We start from the raw sequence: 24,092 nt of genomic DNA, 5'->3' as shown, positions 1-24,092 counted from the left end.
GTGTGATCAGTTTTAATGTATGTGCCACATGCTGTTGAGAAGATCCTATGTTCTTTTACTGTTCATTGGAGTGTTCTTTAGATGTCTGCTAGGTCAATTTAGTCAAATGTCGAATTAGATCCTGAACATCTTTGTTAGTTTTCTGTCTTAGTGATCTGTCTAATACTGTCAGTGGGGTATTGAAGTTTCCTATTACTGTTCTGTGCTTATCTAAGTCCCTTCATAGGTCTCTAAGAACTTGTTTTATGAATCTGGGTGCTCTAGTGTTAAGGTCATATATAATTAAGATAGTTAAGTCTTCCTGTTGAATTGAACATTTTATTACCATGTGGTGCCCTTTCTTGTGCTTCATGATCATTGTTGGTTTAAAGTTTGTTTTGTCTGAAATTAAAATAGTAACTCCTGCTTTTTGTTTGTTTGTTTGTTTGTTTGTTTTACATTTGCTTGGTAGATTTTTCTCCATCTCTTTACCTTGATCCTATCGGTGTCATTACATGTGCGATGAGTCTCTTGAAGATAGTATAAACTTGGTTCTTGCTTCTTCATCCAACTTGCCATTCTGTGTCTTGTAAGTGAGGTGTTTAGCCTATTTATGTTCAAGGTTAATATGGATATGCGCATATATGATCCTGTCTTGTGTTGTTATGTAGACTTGATTATGTAGTTGCTTTGTAGTGTGAATGGTCTATGTACTTAAGTGTGCTTTTGTGGTGGCTGGTAACAATCTTTCATTTCCATGTTTTGGACTTGCTTAAGGACCCCTTATAAGGCAGGTATGATAGTAATGAATCCCCTTACCATTTGCTTGTCTGAAAAAAGATTTTATTTTTCCTTCACTTATGAAGCTTAGTTTGAATGGATATGAAATTCTTGTTTAGAATTTATTTTCTTTAATAATGCTAAATGTAGGCCTTCAATCTCTTCTGGCTGGTACAGTTTCTGCTGAAAGGTCCACTGTTAGCCTGATGGGGTTCCTTTGTAGGTGACCCACCCTTTCTCTCTAGCTGCCATTAATGTTTTTTTACTTTTGCATTGACCATAAAGAGTCTGATGATTATGTGTCTTGGACATAGTCATCTTGTATAGTATCTTGTGGAGTTCTCTGAATTTCCTAAATTTGAATGTTGAAACAACCTTCAACACCCAGAAGAAATAGAAAAAAAAAAAAAAAAAGAAGCAATCTTCTCTCTGGTGAGATTAGGGAAATTTTATTGGTCAGTATCTTCAAAAACTTTTCCAAGTTGCTTGCTCTCTTTCCCCCTCTTTCAGGGACACCAAAAGTCATAGGTTTACTCTCTTAATAAAATCCCATAATTTTCAGAAGTTTTGTTCAATTCTTTTTTATTTATTTTTGTCTGATTGAGTTGATTTGAAAAACTGGTCTTTGAGCTTTGAGATTCTTTCCTCAGATTGGTCAATTCTGCTGTAAATACTTCCATTTGTAATTCTTATAGTGAGCTTTCAATCTCTATTAGATTACTTTGCTTCTTTCTTAAAATAGCTATTTTGAGTTTCATCTCTTGTATCATTTTACTGGATTCTGTAGATTGCTTTGAGTGGTTTCAACTTTCTCCTGAATTTTGATGATCTTCGTTGCCGTCCAGATTCTGAATTTTAAGTATGTAATTTCAGCCATTTCACCTGGCTAAGAACCATTCCTGGGGAGCTAGTGTGGTTTTCTGGAGACAAGAAGACATCCTGGCTTTTGAGTTGCCAGAGTTCTTGCACTGGTTCTTTATTATGTATGTGGGCTGATTTTCCTTTAATCTTTGAAGTTAATGTCCTTTTGATGGGGCTTTTTGCTTTTATATTCATGATGTCCATGAGGGTTTGTGGTTTAAGTCAGTCAACTGGCTTCATTTCTGGACAATTTCAGGGGTCCTGGGCTCAGGTCAGCACTCCTGGGCTATATGTTCTAACCTAGGGGGTTGGGATCAGGCCCACGGCTTTGTTCTCTGGTCCCTTGAGGTTAGCCACCTGCTGCACTGGAGGAGTCAAGGTGCTCCCAGTCTTCTGGAAACAACACACCAAGGGCAGGGGAGGTACCAGCAAAAGCACTTTGTTGGGTGCTGACAGCAGGGTCTGCACTTACATGCACTGGCAATGGCAGCTGGTGGCCAGAGGGTCTATGCACGTGAGTACATTGTGAAAGCAGGGCTGTGGTGGTGAGGCACACACATGTATTGGTGACAGTGAAGCAGGAGGTCTGTCCACACATGCACCACAGGTGAGTGTGTGCTGGCCAAGTGTTGGGGGGAGGCTGCTGGGGAGTGCATGTCAGTGGGGGCCCATCTGCTGAAGTTATCTGATAGGTGGAGTCTGCCAGCTAAGAAGCTGTAGTGGCAGATTCTGGAAAGCACCCTGGCTGAGGATCCAAGGCTGCACTGCAAACAGGTATGGCCAGAGAGGGGACCAAGAAGAAGCCAGCAGATATGGGGGTGCTGAGATCAGATTGACCCTGTCCCGTGAGCAAGAAATCCCGGCTCTGACCTAGTAAGATAGTCAACAAAGGCCAAAGACACCTAGAGGAGTGTGACATGCCTTGGGATGGGCATCCCTGGCTGTGCTCCACTGCTGCTATTCCCACACCAAATCTTCTAGGTTCCTCACAGGCTGGAGTCCTGTCCCTGCCACTTCTCCAAGCAGCTTTCCCTGCCAGCTCAGATGTCAGTGGGATCATGGGGTCCCCTTCAGCCAGGATTCCAGAGGTCTCTGTTGAGAGTGGGCCACTCCTCACCTATTCAGCTCATCCCTTCACCAGGAGCCACTGGGGGCTGCAAACAAGCCTTGGTGCTTGGCAGCCCCATTCAGGGTTTCTAGATTCCTCCCCCTTCAGCCCAGCATCTTTGTCCTCCCTCTGTGTATTCTCAATCCTCTCTTTCTGCAGATCTGCTCAGAGTTTTCAGGTCTTCTTCATCAAGATATATTTTCTTAAATGTATTGGACTTAAAAAAAGGAAAAAAATATTTTGGACATCCAGACAAAAGACAAATTGCAAAAAAAAAAAAAAAGTATAAATTGTCATCTGACCTTTTCAAAGCAACATGCTACGTTAGACAAAAATAGGACATTATTTAAGATACTCAAGAAAAGAAAAACTTGAATTGGGGATTATACATTCAACCCCACATACTTCAAATATAGAGGCCACAAGCAACCTTTTAGAATGTGCCATCTTCTACAGGTATTTTCTAAACATTGTTCCTATTCATGAGTCATCTAATAATGAGTTTAGGCAACCTAAATGATTGAAGAGCCGTCAACAAATGAACCAGTGTTCATATGGAATATATTTACCTGTATATCAAAATAAAATAATAGATTATAAGAAAATCAGTGTTGTATGGAATGGCTATACATTCTCACCGTGTACATTGTACAATTATTAACCATTGAGGGAGAATGAGGAAATTATGTGAAAAATAAGATGCTCAATAACTGACTTTCAGATATTATTTTGGAGAAATAAGATATTTAAATCAGATAATGATAAGAGGGTGTCAAAGGAGATAAAAAAGTTAGCATTTAATTTAAATATTTCTCATGGCACAAAGTATCAATAAATAAAATCAAAGGAAAAGTGAGAGTGAGGGAGTAAGGATAGTACTTAAAGGCATTGTATGTGTGTAAAAATTAGTATAGGATATATAAATAGCACTTTATATAAAATATATAGTTATATTTTAAAATTCGAAAAGATAAACCTTTTTTATCAAAAAGTTACTAATGGCTTAAAGGTATAAATAAGCTGGAGGGAACACCATTTGAATGGATCTAGACTTCTTTGGATATACTCTGGTAGATCTTAATTTGGAACTATGAAAATTACAAAAGTATAAAACAACATTGTTAAAAATGTCTCCCAAAAATTTAAAGTATAATGGAACAGATTAGCCTAAAAATGTATAGAGTTAGTTTCATTTCCATGCAGAATGGAACTAATCTAAGGATATTAAAATGTAGATCTGGACTACACATCTCTTGTGGGAAATATATAAAGGAAAAAAATTAAGAATTGAATTCTTCATAAGCATATTAACGGTGATAGGGCGAGTGTTATTCTGAGACTCTTTTGTATGCAGTTTAGAAGATAAAGCAAGTTAGTAAATTTTGGTGTCACAAAACTGTAGAATATTTGGCCTGGAGAAAAAGAGATACAGATGTAAGATCAATGAAGTTAAATAAAACTCTGTTAACTTGAATTTGAATTATAAGTATCAGTATAAACTCATGTACTTTATAAATAACATGATATACATACTCTAGCTGTCTTCACTTCAGAGGCCAGGGAATAATAATGAACCCCATAGCAATGAGCACCTCTGTCACTCAGGCTATGGTCTCTAAATACATTTTCACACAAAGAAACTTAAAATAAGTTTTAAAATTATTTAAAAAATAGTCAAAGCAGGAAAGATACTACATAAGCCTGGAGTATACTGTTAGGCTACCAAGAAATGTATCTATCAAAGGCTACTGGTGTCATGCCAAAAGGGCACAGAAGCCAAAGTTGTTCCCAATGGTCAAAAATCGGGTCATTGATTGTCAACATAAAGAATACTGCAATGGATTAAAAAACATCACGCGTGTTTAAATCCATGCATGCATAATAAAACCTTTATTGTAAAAAATCCTCATCTTTGAATGATAAGAAGAAATTGACTCATTATTTTAAAACCAATAAACAGAGAGAAAACACCATTCATTGTGTTTTCTATGCTATTTGCACTCCAATTAACCAAAGAGTTGATAAAAGAAAGTTTCTTCTTATAGAAGTATCCATATAAAAATTAAGAAGAAATATTAGAATTATATCATCATTTTGAAATCTCTAATTAGTGGACCCAGGAAATTATCATCAATGACTGATAATAGCACAAAAACAGAGTAAAGCAGGCAATATATCCCTTCTAATGAGAATGACCATGATTAGCTATGAAATAGCCTTGCAAAACAAAACACACAGAAAACTAAATCTTAACCTGCCTTCATAGTAACTACAGAAAATATGGGAGGCAGAAGAATGTGTTAAGTAGCACCACACTAATGTAGTGAGCAAAATCTCTGGCTAACTACAGTATTTCTTCAATAAAAGATTACCAGAAAAATAATATAATGGAAGGTGAAACTCTAGTAAAAGAAACGTATGAGATATATTAACCAAGTGTAATCCACAGATCTTTCTAGGATTGCAAATCGCAGACAAACAAACAAAAGTTATAAAAGTTAGGAAATATAAACCCTGGATATTTGATGATAATGTGGACTTAACTGTTAATTTTCAGGTGTTGTGTTGGTGGTACTATGTGTAGAAAAAGAGGCATTATGTTTTAGAGATTTACACTGAAATATTTATTCTTGGAAAGGTGTAATACTTTCAATTTGCTTTAAAATAATCAGGGGTATGAGGAAGTGAGTTGTGTACAGATAAAACCAGATGGCTCAAAAGTTGATAATTGCTGACACTGGAAAGTGGAGAAATAGAACTTCATTCTACTTCTTTTGCTATATTTGTGTATTTTGAGGTTTTCTGTAAGAACATTTTTAAAAGATACTATTTGGAAAGGGTTTAGTTAATTCATTGCAAAAATTTTCATTATATAGCCAGGAGCAATTACTAACCCACTTATGCTTCAGTGAGCAGACTTGCTCCACAAAGTATTATTATACCTTATATGGCATTTTTTTCAGCCAAGTTACATTGTCTCTTGTGCTTCCATTGTCAACTCATAGACATGTAAACAAAAAGATTTTAGGTAAAAGTTACCAAAATTACTGGTTGCCATCACCTCTACCCATTCCCCACCCAGACGTGTAGACTATAAACAATTTAACAAGTGGCTTATCAGCTTGGTTATGGCTTACCTATACATTAAAAACACAGTGTTCATAGTGTAAAACGACTCCTGGTACACTGTCGGACTCTGCTGTATTCTTAGGCACTTAGAATTACTGTATAGTACACCTTTCACTTCTGCCGCTGAAACATGAATTTAAGGTTTCTTATGGCTCTGGTATAGAATATGATGCTCCTACTTGTACAGTCACTAAATCAGTCTTCTATCAATTCAGAAATCTTGGGAAATTAAAACAATTTTGCCTTTACTTGTTAACATTGCTTCACTTCCTTGCAACTGCTGTATTGTATGTCACCATCTAATAGATGACCAGATGGTGCCATTTGAAAGCTTCAATTTGTCCTAAAATTAAATTCCAATGAAAAGAACATCAGGAAAATTCACATTAGTAAAAGTTATGTTTTCAAAACTTGCTGCTGCTACATTTAACTCATAATTATTTATAAATTCTCTTTATTATTTTAAAAGGAATTGAGAGAAATCTTCTTCACTGAATGCATTTTCCCTGTAAATTGGAGCTAACGTGCAATAATATATTCCTATTCATTAAAAGAGACTGATGCATTTAAGTCATTAATTATAAATTAAGTTATTTTTGGATATTGATGCTATGTGATTTGTAGGTTGAAATATTCATTAGTATAGAACTTGGGCTATTTTAATGTATCTGCACTGAGTTGAAGACATATTTTACTTGAATACTTGGGCACAAGAAAACAGACTATCATGTCATCTACCATTGTTACACTAGTGCATCTTCCTCAGCTCATGCCTGTGGTTTTGTGTTTCCCTCTAGACCTGCTGGCAGAAAAGGAGAAATGCTGTACGAGGTTTATGAATAGGTCAGTTTGGTATACAAACTGAAGCCGTAATTGGACTGCTACTACTATTGCAGGGTTAGTGCTGAAAGACGGTGAGGAGGGAAAATTATCCCAATGAATAGAGGTTACAAGTTGTATATGGTCATCCACTTTATTAGAAAAGTGGCCTGAGTTTAGAATTTAAAGCATCTCATGGGAAGTGTGTAAGGGCTTGCTTGATTGTTCATGGGCCTGGAAAGAGAAAGTTTGAAAGATTAGCGACAAGAAGCTCTGGGTAATAAGCTGTGAATGAACTGATAAGACTGGAATGTGAAGCTCTGTGTATTATATACTAGGGCCTCCTACATTGCATTGTCTATGTAAGAAGAACTCAACAATCACATAGAAAGTGATTTGGATATTAGTTCTTTGCCTGCCTCTGATATCAGCCATTCAATTGCTGGCATGATGGACTTGTGACCAGAATAGTCATAGCAGCAGGAAATGGCCCAACATAATGGGTTTTCACTCACCAATCCTAATTTAACTACTTTTGCTACCAAATTTCCAACATGCCAGCAACAGAGATCAAAGCTGAGGCCATAATTCAGCATTGTTTCCCAAGAAGACTTGAGCTATTTTGTGGCAAGTTGGTCTCATTAAACCACTTCCACTCTGGAGTGGGCAGCAGTTCAGTTTGACTTGAATGAAAACATATTAGTGTTATGAATGTATCTTTCCTGTCTACAGGGAAGACAAGTTCATAATGGTAATGTGTTTTGATTCAAGTCAAATCACTATTCCAGGGCTAATAGAGTATTTGAGTCATTAGTATAGAATCCTATCTAATATATCACACAGAGGTTATAGAGTACTTGAGTCATTAGTATAGAATCCTATCTAATATCATATCACACAGAGAAGACACTTTACAGCAAAAGACAAGCAACCCCGGGCATCTGACTCTTGGCTACACTCATCCTATTTTATATATTAGGAAACAAAGTGTAGAAGTTGGAATATTCCCTCTTAGCTTTACTTGCAATGACCCATGTGGGCACAAATGTGCTTTCCATCACAATTCTGAGCTCTAATGTTTATATGCATACAGAATACCACGGAAAGACTATTTCTACCAGGGGACACAGCAAGAATCTCACTAAACTTTAAGCTATAGTTGCCATTTGGTCAACAAGAAGCTAGCAGTGAGTGGACTAATTATTCTGGCCAAAGCAAATAACACTAACCATCAGGAGGAAGCAAGGCTGCTGTGATAAAACGGGGGTAGGATGAAACGTTCATAGTATGCAGTCAAGCTACTGTGGCATCACTTGGTATTGTCCTGGCCAATTTAGATATTAATTAATCAATTCAGCAGTCACAGCCTGAGAAAGACAAAGTACCAGGACTCAGAGCCCTCAGGAATAAGGGCGTGGACTACCCATCATGTAAGTAGCCTAGGCCAGCAGAGGTACTAAGAGAGAAGAGAATCTCCTACAGCCATAGCACCCTGAACACACCAAATCTCATTTGATCTCAGAAGCTAAGCAGGGGTGGGCCTAGAGAAGAGAATCTTGACTGGGCAGAAGAGAGATGATGAACATGTAAGGTGCAAGAGGCATTCTGCAGTGGATGCTGTGGTGTCTGGCTCAGATCTTAATTCAGGATGGAGACACTCACTACCCCAGTCTCTGGGAGTACTGGCAGTTGATGTCACAGCTATATCCTTCCCAGACAATTGCTCTTAGACAAGGAGCAGGAAACAATAGTTTACTATTTTTTTTCAATCCAGAACATCTCTGACCGGCCAGGTTCCCAGCTACCACCGAGGCTCTGCTAAAGTCGCTTTTGTAACTGTAGCACAGTTCATCTTCTCTCTTTGCCCAACTCTCCTTCTTTCGCTTCTTTGTGAGTGTCCTCCTCCTGCCCCACCAGGAATATTTTCCAGTAAAAAGCTTGCATGCAAATCTTTAGCTTGGAGTCTGTTTTCTAAAAAATAAAGTTACTGCATCAGGCTTAAACTATAAATTGGTTTTGATTTATTGGTTTAAAACACTTTAAAAATATTACTCTATTACAAATCTTATTTTACACAGAGAACTTCACAGTATGTAACGGGAAGATACTATGATTTTCTCAATTTGTTTAACATTGACCTTTGAATGCAAGTTGTGTGTGTGTGTGTGTGTGTGTGTGTGTGTGTGTGTGTGTGTTTAAATTAGCTTCCCATGCTCAGTAATTCAGCTAAGAAATTACAGGGGAATTGCAGTAGGTGTTTGTATAAACTCCAGAGGATTATATATTTTGCCTCAGAAGCTGACTAAAGGACACTGAAGATAATTGCAAAGCAGCAAACGGTCATAAATCAGACATAAAAATAACACGGTATAAAAAAATTACTTTATTTACAGTGGGTCCCTCAGATGTTAAAGAAAAGCTAGTTTATATGCCATAGCATCAACTGCAATTAGTCAATTTTCTCTCTTTAAGATACTTGACATTTCACTTTAAAAAAGCCAAATTCTGATTATGCTTCATTCTGTTATCACTTGATTCATTCATCCAATACTCATTACATGGTGAATATTCTTTGTGATTTAAGGCACGAAGCCTCATGTTAATCTCCAAAATGTAAATCTTTCCTTAAAATACACGAGAACTTGTAACGCAAAGTGTAGTCTGTGCATCTGCACTAACAGCAGCACTTAGTAGCTTGCAGACATGCAAAATTCCCACTGTAGACCTCTGAAAACAGAAGCTGCATTTTAGCAAGACTACCCCAAAATATTATATACACATTAAAGTTTGTTTGAGAATTACTGCATTAGAGAATTATTAATTCTAGAGCTTTATCAGAATAAAGTTTTCTAATTTCACTTGAAAAACAAATTTCACTTGGATGAAATCAGAGATTCTACTGTGAAAATCCAAGCTGATCACCAGCTAGGACATCTGCATGGCTACTTACTCTCGAAGGCTTAGGGGAAATATTACTTCAACTGGGAGGTGTGCACTTTTCCCTAAACAAAAATAAGGCCTCTTCCTCTCTCTGCACTGGATATCTCTAATGACTCCACATTTTCCTTATCACAGAACATAGCACACAAGAGAAGGTGTCTGTCTTTCCTGTGTAATGGACAGGTTTTGAATCGTGGGTCCAGAAGGATTGTCTGGTAAGTTCCCCTTTTTATTTCCACCTGCATGTTTGCCGCAGTAGCTGTGGTGATACTAATTTGTGCCCTTTTCTCTGGCCATAGACGACTGGTCGAATGGCAAGCATCTTACTCAAATAGAGACATAAGGTCTCTTCTCTGGGGATTTTAGCCCTTGGAAATTATGTGGGTTCCTGGACTATCACATATAAACTGGGGAGCTGTATGTGGTAGCGATTTTCTGCTACAAGATCTAAGAAACAGAAGTTAGTTTGCAACAGAAGATTAATAATACAACAGGTACTCACAAAGAGAAGAAGTGAGGAAAATGGAAAATAATTTGAGTTTTCTAATATCAATGTAGGCCTTAGTTTCATTCTAAGGTTGCATCCTCATCTTGAAACCTATGCAGAATCCCATTTTATTACCAAATTTTTCTTTCTCTTGAGTAGAAATTGGGTTTCTACCATTTGCAACCAAAACATTATTAATATACCTTAGAACATTGGGACCTTTATGAAAATAAGATCAATTTTATATGATTTGGGATGCAATGACCCTTCTCCTTCTATCAGACAGTATTGGACACATTACCCAAAGCTTGGATAGAGTATTCATTTTATACTGGACACAGTAGCACATTCAAGAGAAAAGCACCACTGTCATTTCAATAGATACCAGAAAGGTGTTTTTAAAATTTACATCTTGTTCCTGATATAAATATTTGACATACAAGGAATAGAAAGAAATAATACCTGATTTAGTGATTCTATCTAAAACCTTCAGCAAGCAAAATAAATTGTTATGAAGCATTAGAAGTATTTCCAATAAATTCAGGGCCATTTAAGAAAGTACCACAAAATAGAAGGATATAAGATTAAATATATAAAAACCCCAAATTCTCCTATAAAAATCAATAATTAATTATAAAAATGCAAAAATCAAAAATCCCTTTAAAACAGCAACAAAAATCAATAAAGCATCTATGCATGTACTAAAACAGAAATGGACAAGACGTATATTGAGAAAACTTTTAAAAATACAATAAAGAAAGAAATAGATCTAGCCCATATTCATAAATAATAAACATGGTACACATTTAGTTTTCAAATCAACCTATATATGTACTACAATTTTAATCAAAGTTGTTCTGAAGATCTTTTATGGGACTTGCCAACTTGATTCTATAATCAGTATGTCAGCTTAGCAAGACCAACTTTGGAAATGAAGAAAGATGGGGACTTACCTATCAAATGCCAAAATATCTTATAAATTTAGATAATGTAAAAAATCAAGTTTGAATGAAGTCTCTATCTCATATCTTTCAAAACTATAACTTCCACATTTACTGAATATTAAGGAAAAATATTGGCAGAATACAATAAAAAATGTTTATGATTTTAAGGCAGGGAAGGCCATCTTATGCTCCAAAAATGAAGCAAGATCTCTGAAATAAAATATTTTAATTGACAAAAGTAAACTTCTATATGGTAAATAACATTATCAGCAAATTTAACAACACAAAAACCCTTAAAATAATTAACACTAGGCCCCCAAATCCCACAAAAAGAAAAAAATTGCCAAAAGCTCCACACCTAACACGTGAGTTACAAACTAGAAATGCAAGTATTATTAATTTTCCTAATACAGGGAAACAAAAACAACAATAATAAAACACTAATTTTTATAATAACTAGCATATGTAAAAGTTTGGTGAAATTGATACCTTATATATACTCCTGTGGGTGTGCAAAAGCCAATTTGGAGGAAAATGAGGCAGAATATTATTACATTTTGTTTCCAAAAGCCCACTGGAAAATAAAAAACAGACACTAGGCTTCTGTTAACAGGGAAAGTGGGCAATTGCTGAAGGTAATTCACTCAAGCCAATTATGACAAGCTAATTCACCAAATAGCCAAACTGCAAAAGTCAATTCATAGAAAAATCAATTTGGCAAATTTAAATTAAAGATATATTTTTAAAGTTTACAATAATTTAAATTGCATGAAAAAATTTAAACAAACATTTTCTTTTGGATAGTTGACACATTTTTTATTTTTATTTTCTTGACAGTATTATAAGGAATGTCCATTTGTGCTTTAGCAACTTGAAGCTTCAGTGGAAAGAATCAGAACACAGAGAAAACTTGCTGCTAGGACAAAAATGAAGGAAAGAATCAGCTCAGGATGGTGATACCAGGGTTACAGGTGAGCGAGGGGCACAAAGAAGGGAAACCAGAAGGGCATATATTTAGAACATGATCACCACCTTCTGAAAAGTGAAATATTTTTTATTTCTAAATGACTCAACTTAAATTTTGCAGAAATCTGCTAAAGCTGACAAAATTATCTTACGTCCTCAAATTTGTGTAAGTACTACAAGTAATTTTTAAATTATTAAATTTTATTTCATTGGAAATTGACAAATTGTAACTGCATAAAGAATTATTGTATGACTAGCAGTTCCACAGTTGGGTATACATTCAAAGGACATAAAATCATTATGTAAAGTGATATCTGCACCACCATGTTCATTAAAGCATTGTTCAAATTACCTGAGTTATGGACTCTGCCTGTATCTGTCAACAGATGAACGGAGAAAGAAAATGTGCTATCTATACACAATGAAATACTATTTAGCCTTTAAAAAGAAGAAAATAAAATCATTGTTACAACATAAATATTTAAAATGTAAAAAGTAAACATTGCAAAATGTTTATTTGACAAATTGATTATTTGGCAAAATGCCTTTCGGTGAATTGGCTTTGGTAAAATGGCTAAACAGATTGTGGCATAGTCAATGAAATAATGCATTAAAGTTTAAAAGAATGAGATAGATTACACAATGTGATATGATACTTTAAATAAAGTAATTAGTAAATTGGTAAAAAGTGAATTAGTAAAAAGTAATTAATAAAATAAAATAAAAAATAAAATAAAAAGTAATTAGTAAAGTTAGTAATTAGTAAAAAGTAAAAACCACACAAAACAAAATGGCACATTTCTTTAGGTACAAAGAGTTAGGATATACTTTCAAATAATGATAGACTGTCTTTGGGAAAGGAGAGACTTTTACCCCAAATCTTATAAGTAAAATTTAATATCTTATTCATATGATTAAAATTAAATTTACATGTATATGTAGCAGGAAATTTAATTTATATCTTCCCCTTATCTTGGGATTTTGCCAAAGGTCCCATGCTAAGACCATGACTGCTGAGGCCCCAAACATTCTAGAGCAAGGTGATAGACCACAGCACTGACTCAGTGGTAACATAACAGAACTTGTGGACTTTGGCTCATACTCAGCTGCGAGTTGTGCAGAGTTGAAAAAAATCAAGGAAGCATTTAGGAGGGCAAGGTCAATAAGTAGACATTCACTTTTTGGCCCAAAACTGGGCCAAAAGAGTGTTGGACACCCTCCCACTTCTTCTCTAGGAAATTGCCAAGTGCTTTCCCTGCACATAAATTAAGCCAGGTATGGGTGACGTGACTTGGAATCTTCTGCTGCCACAGGAGTATGATGGTCCAGAGAATTTGAGAATGTGAACAGTGTCCTTTGGTCTTGCTGAAGTACCAGTTACTACTGTGCTTGACTGAAGAACCAATAAAAATTTTTGAGGGATGCTGCTGTGATAAGCAGAATAATAACCTCCTCCCTGAAAAATGTCTATTTCGTAATCCCCAGATCTTAAATGACAAAAGGGAAATTAAAGATATGATTAAGTTAAGAATCTTGAATGGTTAGATTGTCCTGGAATAATCACAAGGGTCTTTATAAGAGAGAGTGGCGGGAGTATCAGGATGAGAGAAGTAAATATGACAATGGAAGCAAAGGTTGGAGTGATGTGCTTTGAAGGTGGAGGAAAGGGCCACAAGACCAGGAGTGCATGCCACCTCTAGGGGCTGGAAAAGAAAACGGATTTTCCACGAGAGACTCCAGAACGAGTGTAGCCCTATTAACATCCCAATTTCAGTCCCATAAAATTAATTCTGAATGTCTGACTTCCAGAACTCTAAGATAAATAATTTATTCTATTTTAAGCAAAAAAAAAAAAAAAAAAGTGTAGTAATTTATCATAGCAACAACAGGAATACAGCTACTGACCTCAGGTAACAATCAGTGTTGAATAAGTCATATATATGTTCTTCCATCCTTCCTCCCTGTGTCATCTGATCCTGGATGAAATAGAAACAAAAGCAGGGTAAAAGACAGGAGGGAAAACTAGAATGACCCATAACAATGAAGAAAATAAAGAAGGAAAGGGCCCAAAAGGAAGAAAACAGACCGCACCCATTTTCCCACTTCAGATTCTCCAGTCTGTGTCAGTCTTGAGCTGAGGAACATCAGAGAACTTTTGAATTAAGATACAAAACATTTGATTTCGATCAACCTGGAATTTTCTAGACCTAAAAAATAAATATTCCTGTAATGCCTGAAAATGACCATAAAGCTATGAGTTTAAGATATTTTCCTTGAGTTGGGAAAGAAGAGCAGGTTGGAAGAGAAAAGGTGAGAGATAATGATAGTTATTCCCTGATTGTTCCTAGAATAGCAAGTCCCTTCAATATTACATACACATACACTCCGTCCACCTAAAAACATATAGTCTGTTGGGAAATGACTTTGGAGATAAGGGATAAAAGATTTTCTCATTTTACTTTATAGAAGCATCTGCTTTCAAAACAGTTAAAATGTATGTTCTACTTTTAAAAATTCCAATATTCAAAGAAATATCTGTCTAGCTTATTTAGTTACAGATGTAGTTATTGGTGACATGAGGGGGCTTTGTTTTCCATCTCAATCGCCATGAGGCAAGCAACCCACACATCTAGATGAGGTGAGAGGTGAGAAAGATCAATAATTCGGTTAAGCAAGAAATGAGTGATTTAGTTTTTCAAATAATTGTAGCATCCCTTATATTTGCCTGGTAATATTGGTGTGGGTATCAGTGGAAGTGATATGTTTCCCATCACTCCCAAATTTCAGATGGAAAAGTTGTGTGTGTGTGAGCGTGTGTGCAAAGTCATTTTATTCTCTTCCTCTCATGTTCCTTTGGACTTCTTCAGAATGTGCCAGATGTCCACAGATTATTCAGTTATCTAAATGATTAAACTATGTAGTACAGACTACCAGAGAATAAGACAATTGGAGTAAATCATTAATTCTGTGGTGTCAAGAATAATTGCAAAAGAAGGAGACAGTGGAGGTTCGCAGAGGCTGCATATATGAAGGAAACTTCTGGGGACAGGGGAATAGTATGTGCAAAGATATGGAAGTGGAATGATACAGCTGATAATGTGATATGTGCTTATTGTAAGGTGAAGAAAGCAGCTGGGCTGACTCCTTAATGCTACCCTCCACACCACAGGATACATGTTCTCTTCCAGATAAGTCATTGAGTTAACATGAATACTTTTTATCCATCTTTGCATTCACATTCACGTTTATAGACTTCACACTTGGTTTGTTTGCTTTCACAAAAGATAAATTTCTCATGTTTGAAAAATTCTGAGTTATTGGGCTGGGACACTCATATATCCTCATAATGTTAATTGTTCCAGAAACTATTATTTGTGGTCACTGCCTGATTTCTGTGTTTCTTAGCTGTTACAAAGAGGCTGAAATGTCAACTATCATTCTGTTAGAATTGCTTAGTAATGCTTGCGTTGAATTGGCTACATAGGAAGCTTAGCTCAATGCCTATGTGCTGGTGTGAAATGTGTTGCTTCTGTGATATGCCTGGTATTTGCCAGCTAAAAGAACAGAAGACCTTCAGGGAACTAGAGTTTCTGAGAGCAAGGTGAGAGGATTATGCATGAAGACACTGGGCTGTCATCCATGCTGCGGGTGGGTGAGAATTCTCTCTACGTTATTATAAAATATAGCAACGGTAAATATAGAACAAGTTGTCATCTTACAAAATAAGTTTTTGCTACAAATTTTCCCCCAAGTTTTTTCTGTTTGAAGACCTTGCATGACTTGCTTCTCTTATAGCTGCTTTGGGCCCTAGAGTCTACATTTCATCCTCAGTGTCATGATCTCTGCCACTTAGCAGCATTTCATTTTCACAGTTTAGTGACATATCTGTCAAAAGTAATGGACTAAATTGCTCAGCAGTTAATTTATATTAATTTTGAGAAATGCATTTCAGTTTTTGATTATGTTAATAAGACTTTTACTTTAAGGGTAGAATATCCTAGCAAATGAAAAAGACGTTACAATCTTTAGGCAAAAAGAAACCACATATTTTGCAAAGGAACAGAAAGGATTTTGAAAGCGCCCCAGCATCTAAAAATCTTTTTAATTGAAATTCTCTTAAGTGTGGCTCATAGTTTAATGGGCCTTTTACGGCAACATTGCTCCCAGATAATGGCCGTTCCTAAATATCATGACATTAAAGCATAGAATAAAGAATGTTCTATGACAACTTTACAATGTATTGCATACACAAATTGAGGTAATGACAGCTAGGTGTTTTGTGCTAATGGACTCATTATATTGATCCATGGTAAGACACAGATGCCAGCTCTCCCTTTGCTCAGTATTATAAACTACAACTGTAATTGTTAACAAAAGAATATATGGAAAGAGAAAGTTGGTGAGAACCTTATTTACTTCCTGTGTCAATATTTTCATTCCAGTATACTCAACTGTGTCATAAAAATTCAGCATCAGAATAGGTGTGTTTTTGTGATTTTAAATATGAGAGACTCAGAGTTCAAATTCAGGCTTGCCTTATAAACTTTCAGACCCTCAGTTTTCTCACTGACACAAATTAAGATTACAGTACCCATCTTTCTGATCCTATCTTTCTGCATTACTGTGAGAAAAACATATTTACATGACTTTCAAATGACATCAACAAGGGACAAGGTGGCAGAGTAAGAAACAGCAGTATCCATCCCCCCAACCCCCTCAAAAAAAGCAAAAAAAAAAAAAAAATTAAAACCAAACCAAACAACAAATGGAGAATATACACACAGAAAGAAATACTGGTGAGATCAGCATCCTTGAAATGCCAGTAAATGTCTAAGAACAAAGAAGAAAGGCAGAGACTGTAGGTATCAGTCATGTGGCAGGAACCACCATGGTTTCCAGTGGCCAGCTCTGTTGAGAATACTGGTTCCTTTTGTAACTGAGGTAACACACATCCATTTCCACCAGGGAACTCTAGAGAGGAAGACTTGGGTACCCAACACTAACCCCATAAAAAGCAGCCATTGTTGAGCTGTTTTGGGAAAAGAAATGCCACCTCTTCAAATCTTCTGTATGCCCCAACTCCAAAGTTATGGCTATATCCAAAGTGCCCATACTCCCGCCCTGGGCTCTGTGGTTGCACTGTAACTGCTTACATCTCAGAAGCTGGAGCACTGTCATGGCAAACTAGTTTGCACTCCAAGCCCCAGAGCCAAAATCTCTCTGAGCATGCCTGCATTCTGGACACCAGCTCAGCTGCCATAGAGAGCTTGGGCTGAGGCCAGGCTCAGAGGCCAAGCCCAGGGCCACTGTAACTTTGCACACAACTATGTTCCTATCATAGGCTCCCTGAATACTTCACAAGCATCCATCCCTTGCATACTGTTACCAATGCAGCAGAAGGGTGCTAGTACTCCAGACACCAGTGCCATTACTGTCCAAGATCCCAGAGCTATCATCTCTCCACGTGTGTTCATGCTTTAGGCTTCAGCTCGGTGACAACTCAATGAGTGCCACTCATCAGACACCAGTGCCACTACTATTGTGAACAAGCTCACAAGTTGGACCTACTGCCAAGAGGGATCCCCTCAGCCAAAAATTCCCTTTTGGAAGACAAAGAAACCTTACCTGCTATCACTAGAGACCCTTTAGACTCCAATTGGTTACACCCTATGAAGGATTGGCCCACAGCTAATCAGTGGCTGAAGTGGAGACTTGGCCTGCAGCCAAGCAGAGGCTGAAGTGGAAACTTGTTATCACAGGAGTGAGGATGTGGCCGGTATGCTGCTTAATTTTGCCTAGAACTGGATGCACCTGCTGTTTGTTTTTTTTTCTTTGCTTATGTTTTAAACCTTGGTTACCCTAATTTCCTATTCTCCTGTCACACAATCATATAAAAATTAGTGATGAATTATTTTACATTTTTTGTGTATGTGTGCGTGTGTGTATTATAACCACTTTATTGTGGTGTGATTGGCATACAAAAAGCTGTACATGTTTAATGTACGCAACATGATGTGTTTGGAGATAACTATACATATATGAACCACCACCACAGTCAATGCTGTAAATGTATCCATTACCTCCAAAAGGTTTCTCCCATCCCCTTTGGCTCTTTTGCTGTTATCGCTGTTTTGGCTTTTCCTTTGGTGGTAAGAGTACTTAACAAAGACCTACTATTTTACATTTTTATTACTAAGTATTTGAAATCCAGTGTATAGTTCAGCATATCTATATAACACATCTCAAGTCTAACCAGCCACATTTCAAGTGCCCAATACTCATATGGCTAGTGGCTTCCATATCAGCCAGTGTAGCTTTAAAGAACTAACCAGGCAAACTAGGGAAGAGAAATTTTACAGACAGTGAGAAGATTCCAGTAAGTGCAAAGTATCAAGGTGAAGTAGAGAAAGTTAAATAGCCTGTCTTGCAGAGAGCACAGGTTTCAGGTAAAGTAGCATGATACAGAACTAAAATCACATGGAATTTTAGAGTTCATGTTAATGCCATGTGTTGTGTTCTTTATTCTACATGTTGTGAGAAGTAGCTGAAAATTTTAAGTAGGGTATACAAGTACTGATTCAGATTTCAAAGGATTGCCCTTGCTGCTCTGGAAGAATGGATTGAAGGGGCAAGAGTGGATATGAAGGAGAACATCCAGAAATTATAATTAGCACTTGCCATCGTCTAGGCAAGAGCAGGTGATAACAAGGACTGTGGAATGCAGTGAAGAGATTCAAGATATTTAGTAGATACAATTAATTAGACTTTTTTTTAACCTTTATAGACGGTCTGGCTCCATTGCCTGGCTGGAGTGCAGTGGGTGATGACAGCCCACTGTACCTTGAACTCCTGGCTTAAGCAATCCTTTCACCTCAGTTTTCCAAACTGCTGGGATTACAGACGTGAGCCATCACACCTAGCCAGGCTTTTCCTTTTATCTTTTCTATTTGAGAAGGGAATTACCTAGAAGAGAGGTAAAAGCTATTCGCATTTGCTTTGTTTCCAGCTTTCCCAGAGAGGTAAATGTTATGCAAAGTCTGAGGGACAAAAATTGGTCAACTCAGAGTTAGACAAGAGCCAATTAAATTATTTAGTTGGATAACTAGACATATATTTTGAGGACTGGATACATAGTAGTTGAGCTGAAATAAGTGATCTGTTCTGGTCTTTGAATTTCAGAGGACACCATTGATCCTTGCAGATTGTCAGGTTCCAGGGATGGCTCAGATTTATAGCTTCAGGGTTTGGTTGCCCGACATATAACTGGCACTAAGTAAATGTTTCTTGAATATGCTTTGTTATGACCCCCTTTCTTCCCATGACGAGATAGTAGCTAAGACTGACAAACTAGGCAAATAGACCTTCAGCAGTATTCAATTTATGCACCTGTAATTTTTTTCCCCATTTTCACACTGACCCTTGCCTTAATTAATGATTGCAAGGCCTGGGTGTGGTCCATGCACAAGCAGCCTTGAGTCCAAACATGGGTTAGTGGATTTATATGGTTATTTCTCACTATTAAAGTCATAAGCACATTTAACAAATCACTTTGAACCTAAAAGGTAAAACATTCAGATGAATATTACTAAAAGGTAGTTATAAGTTGTATTGTGTAAATAAGAGAACAAAATCCATCGCAATTAATTCTGTCAGTAAAATTGGATCAATACAAGGTTTTCATACAATGCTTCCACGGCTTTTATCTTGGTGACACACTTACATCTAGGATTTTGTGAAGAAAATCCCGTTTAGACTTGACTTTTCCATCCTTCTGAATTTTTTTTATGCCAGGCACAGCCACAGTTCCTTTCTTTTGCACGTAACAATAATAAAATATGACATCTTAAATATTCAGAAAAACCTACAAAGTTTCAAACTTTCAAAGCTGTCTAGAGCACCTGTACATCACAGTGATATGAAAATCATCCCTCCTCAACCGTAATTGTATTTTAATGTAAAATAATATCAGTGACTTAAATATGTCTAAATTTAGGAACTAATAAACCAACATTATTTTAAAGTGTCTATCATGCTGCACCTTGTACAATTCTAGAAGTGTTGAGAAATTAAATCCTTACCCTCAATAAACTGACACTATGGCTGAGAAAGCAAAGTGAATTAAAGAGAAAAACAGTCGTGATAACGTATGTGTTATTAGCCAGGGGAATTGAGTAGCTTTGTATTTACTGGATAGGGAAAAGATTTAATGGGGATGTTTGGCTTGTTTTCTTCTGGCTGAAATAAGGAGTAAATTAGATAAGTGAAAGAGGGCTGAATTTTCCTCTTTGAGTGTTTTTACCATAAACATAATGGAACCAGAATGAAGAGCATTCTGTTGTGGGGAGGTGGTTCATAATAAGTCTGCTAACAGATTGATTGTAACAGTACTCTCAGAAACTGTGTTGGTCCATTTTGCATTGCTATAAAAAATGCCTGAGGTAAGAGGCTTGCTTGGCTCATGGTTCTGCAGGTTGTACAGCAAGCATGGAACCACCATCTGCTCAGTTTCTGGTGAGGGTCTCAGGAAGCTTACAATCATGGTGGGAGGTAAAGGGGGCAGCCCACATATCACATGGGGAGAGGAGGAGCAAAAGAGAGAAGGAAGAAGCCCCAGACTGTTTTAACCAACCAGATCTCTCATGAACTGGGCAAGATATCACTCATCACCAAAGGGATGGTGCTAAGCCATTCATGAGGGACCCACCTCCATGATGGAATGCCTCCCACTATGGCCTACCTCCAACATTAGGGATCACATTTCAACATGAGATAGAGAGGGAACACACATCCAAACCATATCAGAGACATTTAATAACATTGTGTTAAATGAATAAATAAACTATAAAATGTGACAGTTATTTATATTTTTGTCTCATTTTGACACTAGTTACTTTTTCTTACCTATAGAGTCATTTTGAAATTAAGGACAGATAGGTGATAAGCACTCTGCTAAATGTTGTGGCCAAAAGAAAGGGATAAGAAATAATTCCTGTCCTCAAATCATTCCCTTCCAGTATCATTTTCTTATTTGGGGCCATCATCATTTTTCATTTGGACTTCCAAACTAAACTCCCTAATCTTTCTCCCTGACAATAAATCATCCACAGGCTGTCAAGGAGAGTTTTCTTAAGTACAAATCTAATCAAGTTACTGTTCTGCTTAAAATTCTTCAATGAATTTGTGTATGTTGCATAAAATCTTGGTTCTTTAATATGACATAGACATTTCTTAACGGTTTGCATTTTTCCTGGCCATCTTGTTTATATTGAAGCCGCACAAAACTATTTACTGTTTCCTAAATCTACCTTGTTCTTTCATGGCTCTGGTTCAAAGATAGTGCCTTGAGCACATTTTCACTGTTATATACCATTTTGATAAGGTATGGCTCTGTGTCCCCACCCAAATCTCATCTTGAATTGTGCTCCCTTAATTCCCATTTGTTGTGTGAGGGACCCAGTGGGAGATAATTGAATCATGGGGGTGGTTTCTCACATACTGTTCTCATGGTAGTGAATAAGTCTCACAAGATCTGATGGTTTTATAAGGTGAAACCCCTTTCACTTGGCTCTCATTCTGTCTCTTGCTGCCACCATGTAAGAAGTGCCTTTCACCTTCTGCCATGATTGTGAGGCCTCCCTAGCCACGTGAGACTGTAAGTCCATTAAACCTCTTCCTTTTATAAAATGCCCAGTCTTGGGGATGTCTTTGTCGGCAGTGTGAAAATGGATTAATGCAGTAAACTGATATCAGTAGAGTGGGGTGCTACTGAAAAGATACCCAAAAATGTGGAAGCAACTTTAAAACTGGGTAACAGGTAGGGGTTGGAACAGTTTGGAGGGCTCAGAAGAAGACAGGAAAATGTGGGACACTTTGGAGCTTCCTAGACATTTGTTGAGTGGCTTTGCCCAAAATGCTGATCATGATATGGACAATAAAATCCAGGCTGAGGTGGTTTCAGATAGAAATGAGGAGCTTGGGAACTGAAGCAAAAGTGACTCTTGTTATGTTTTAGCAAAGAGACTGGTGGCATTTTGCCCCTGCCCTAGAGATCTGTGGAACTTTCAACTTGAGAGAGATGATTTAGGGGATCTGGCAGAAGAAATTTCTAAGCAGCAAAGCATTGAATAAGTGACTTGGGTGCTGTTAAAGACATTCAGTTTTATAAGGGAAGGAGAGCATACAAGTTTGGAAAATTTGCAGCCTGACAGAGCAGTAGAAAAGAAACCCCATTTTCTGAGGAGAAAGTCAAGCTGCCTGCAGGAATTTGCATAAGTAACGAGGAGATGAGTGTTAATCCCTCAGACAATGGGAGAAAATGTCTCTAGGGCATGTCAGGGGTCTTCACGGCAGCTCCTCCCATCACAGGCTGAGAGGCCTAGGAGGAAAAAGTGGTTTCATGGGCCAGGACCAGGGTCCCCAGGTTGTGTGCAGCCTAGGGACTTGGTGTCCTGTGTCCCAGCTGCTCAAGGCATGGCTGAAAGGAGCCAACATAGAGCTCTGGTTGTGGCTTCAGAGGGTGGAAGCCCCAAGCTTTGGCAGCTTCCATGAGGTGTTGAGCCTGTGAGTGCACAGAAGTCAAGAACTGAGGTTTGGGAACCTCTGCCTAGATTTCAGAACATGTATGGAAATGCCTGCATGCCCAGGCAGAAATTTGCTACAGGGACAGAGCCCTCATGGAGAACCTCTGCTAGGGCAATGCAGAAGGAAAATATGGGATCAGAGCCCCACACAGAGTCCCTACTGGGGCACCACCCAGTGGAGCTTTGAGAAGAGGGCCACCATCCTCCATACCCCAGAATGGTAGACCCATTGACAGCTTGCACCATTTCCTTGGAAAAGCCACAGATATTCAATGCAAGCCCATGAAAGCAGCCAGGAAAGAGGTTGTACCCTGCAGAGCCACAGAGGCAGAGCTGTCCAAGACCATGGGAACCAACCTCTTGCATCAGTATGACCTGGATGTGAGACACAGAGTCAAAGGAGATCATTTTGGAGCTTTAACATGTGACTGCCTCACTGGATTTTGAACTTGCATGGGGCCTGTGGCCCCTTTGTTTTGGCCAATTTACCCCATTTGGAGTGGCTGTATTTACCCAATGCCTGTACCCCATAATATCTAGGAAGTGACTAATTTGCTTTTGATTTTACAGGCTCACAGGCAGAAGGGACTTGGCCTTTCTCAGATGAGACTTTGGAATGTGGACTTTAGAGGTAATGCTGAAATGAGTTGACTTTGGGGGGACTGTTGGGATGGCGTGATTGATTTTGAAATGTGACGACATGAGATTTTGGGAGGAGCCAGCTACCGCTGATATGGTTTCACTCTGTGTCCCCACTCAAATCTCATCTTGAATTGTACTCCCATAATTCCTATGTGTTATGTGAGGGATGCAGTGAGAGATAATTGAATCATGGGGGCAGTTTCCCACATATTGTTCTTGTAGTGAATAAGTTTCACGAGATCTGATGGTTTTATCAGGGGAAACCCCTTTCATTGGCTCTCATTCTTTTTCTTACCACCACCATGTAAGAAGTGCCTTTCACCTTCCACCTTGATTGTGAGGTCTCCCTAGCCATGTAGAACTGTAAGTCCATTAAAGTTCTTTCTTTTGTAAAGTGCCTAGTCTTGGGCATGTTTTTATCAGTGGTGTGAAAATGGACTAATACATATTTTAAAATAATAAATTTAACTCATCTCCTTACTTACTCTCTTTTGTTTCGGAGATGATGCTTGGACTGAAGCATTATAGTTTTAGATTTCAGACTGTGATTGCTAGTGTAGACATGCAGGATGTGATATATGATGGTATAGGACTTCAACTATTGAACTGAGAATTTGGTAGCAATGTAGAGCTGATAAATGTTAGATTTTCATTTTGAGTTGTTTGTTTCTAGTAATTTGCTTAAAAGAGTGTCTCAAAGCTGTAGTATCAATTGCACCAATGTTAGATTGCTGGTGCCTCCTACAACATTTAGGAATGTATTGCAGTAATACAGATGTAATATGGTTATATCCTGTATTGGGGTAGGCTTAGAAAGAAAAGGTGAAAACAATCACATTTATGGTAATTTATCTTGA

At 37.5% G+C, this 24,092-nt stretch overlaps 1 long non-coding RNA gene across 2 annotated transcripts in view; it reads left to right on the top strand.

The window, feature by feature from the left end:
* Positions 1-9,746: 9,746 nt before the first annotated feature.
* Positions 9,747-24,092, top strand: part of LOC131380784 (uncharacterized) — a 115,814-nt gene continuing 101,468 nt past the window's right edge. For both annotated transcript variants that reach the window (XR_009208977.1, XR_009208976.1), the window contains exons 1-3: positions 9,747-9,831; positions 11,885-12,018; positions 23,164-23,224. This is a non-coding gene — a long non-coding RNA (uncharacterized LOC131380784). The remainder of the gene's footprint in view (positions 9,832-11,884; positions 12,019-23,163; positions 23,225-24,092) is intronic.

This window comes from Hylobates moloch, unplaced genomic scaffold (genome assembly GCF_009828535.3).
Source record: "Hylobates moloch isolate HMO894 unplaced genomic scaffold, HMol_V3 SCAFFOLD_1, whole genome shotgun sequence".
NCBI classification, from domain to species: Eukaryota; Metazoa; Chordata; class Mammalia; order Primates; family Hylobatidae; genus Hylobates; species Hylobates moloch.
This window is presented reverse-complemented; position numbering and strand designations above follow the sequence as displayed.